The sequence below is a fragment of the Ylistrum balloti genome, unplaced genomic scaffold (assembly GCF_031769215.1).
Source record: "Ylistrum balloti isolate Yb309-2 unplaced genomic scaffold, AGI_CSIRO_Ybal_v1 Utg369724, whole genome shotgun sequence".
Classification (NCBI taxonomy): Eukaryota; Metazoa; Mollusca; class Bivalvia; order Pectinida; family Pectinidae; genus Ylistrum; species Ylistrum balloti.
The window spans coordinates 3,224,272-3,226,353 of NW_026781942.1; positions in this window are offsets into that span (position 1 = coordinate 3,224,272).

A 2,082-nucleotide genomic window follows, 5' to 3' on the forward strand; every position below is an offset into this window, starting at 1 on the left:
CCAATCAATGATTAGACTATATCAGTACTAAGTCAAACAACCAATCAATGACACTATACCAGTACTAAGTCAAACAACCAATCAATGAGACTATACCAGTACTAAGTCAAACAACCAATCAATGATTAGACTATATCAGTACTAAGTCAAACAACCAATCAATGACGACTATACCAGTACTAAGTCAAACAACCAATCAATGATTAGACTATACCAGTACTAAGTCAAACAACCAATCAATGATTAGACTATACCAGTACTAAGTCAAACAACCAATCAATGACGACTATACCAGTACTAAGTCAAACAACCAATCAATGACGACTATACCAGTACTAAGTCAAACAACCAATCAATGATTAGACTATACCAGTACTAAGTCAAACAACCAATCAATGACGACTATACCAGTACTAAGTCAAACAACCAATCAATGACGACTATACCAGTACTAAGGCAAACAACTTGGTAGAATTAACATTCTAGGTCCAAATGCCATGAATTAATGTGATTAAGAATGCTAGTTTATACCTATAAAATCCTGTCATATATCACACAAAGTGTCATTTAGGACAGGTCCTGGTAAAGACAGGTGTCAGTGCCACAGTTTTTGTTTTGGAAATAATCTGAGAATAAATTACACAGGATGAGAAAATGGCTGCCTACAATTTCTATACATTGGCTTGGTGTGTGGTATCTGGCTTCATCAGCTATGAAAACAACAGACCCCATTGTAACCAAATGCATACTCTGCTGTTCCTCCCCTTAAACATGTGGTAAATGTCCACAAATCTCACATAGAAAATTGATTTTCAACTTTTTAATTCACAAAGTATTTTATTACAATAAATTCCATTTTTTAAAAGAAATTTTAATATTTCATCTTCTGAAATTTTTATAAAATAGTAGGAATATCTTCACAAATTTAAAGTCAAATTTAGTGTACACTATATTATACTAATCTAATAGTCATATTTCAAATTCTGAAATAAAATTTTTAAGAAACTGATAAAAGTAATTCAAGATAATATCAAGGTTGAAAAATGATGTCAAATCTTAAACCTAAATTATGTCTATCAAATATTTGTTAACATTAGCAGTAATATTCACATCTTGATATAAATGCTTGAGTGAACATTTACTACAGCCAGTATCCAGTAACACGCAACAGACAGCTCAGAAAATCTACCATTCACGTAATGATTTAAGACATTTTCTTTTCTTGAATGTTTTGCCTGCATGCTAATCACTACAACACAGTACCTTCTTCTCTATTTCCATCTCTGAGTATTAATATACTAAATACCCCCCATAGTAACATTCTTTGGGAGAAACGTTCATCGCATTCCATTACAAAAGTAGGTAGATCTACGACATAATGCATCCCTTATCTTTTATTTCTGTATTTTTTCCTTGTCCAATTTATACTACAATAAACCCCAGGAATCAAGATATTAAATCTTAGTGAAAGTAATGGGGTGGGCTTATTACAGGACATTGAAATAGAATTGGTATATATTTATCGTTGAACAGTTCATTTATCATCAGGCATGGTCTAGTTTTCCTATAAGTATGTTATTTGCGCTCCACTCTATATTTTCCCCCTTTTCTCTCTCTGTAAACATGTTACACCCCTCTCAACATACCCCTCAAACACCCCATCCCACCCACAACCAGAATCCCACTCAGATCGACCACTACAATAAGTAAACCACCTGTCAACCACTTGCTACACACAAATATAGAAGACCAGCTGCATACAATAAAATTCAATAACATAATCTTACTTAACAATCCTTTTCCAGATAATTTTGATGTACACAATCATGTATGGATAGATTTTCAATAAGTAATTACCAACTATTTAAACGGACCTAAAAATGCTTCTGTAATGTGCAGAATATTTACATAAACAAAACTTTTTACAACCATTTGTGTACCAAGGGCCTAGTTTCGTCAATATGATTTCAAAATTATTATTATTGAAAACTGACAAAGACTAAGTGCTCAAAAATTAAGGTAAAATTTATAAAGAAAAAACCAATGATTGCAAAAGAACTAGATGTCGACTAGAATTAAATA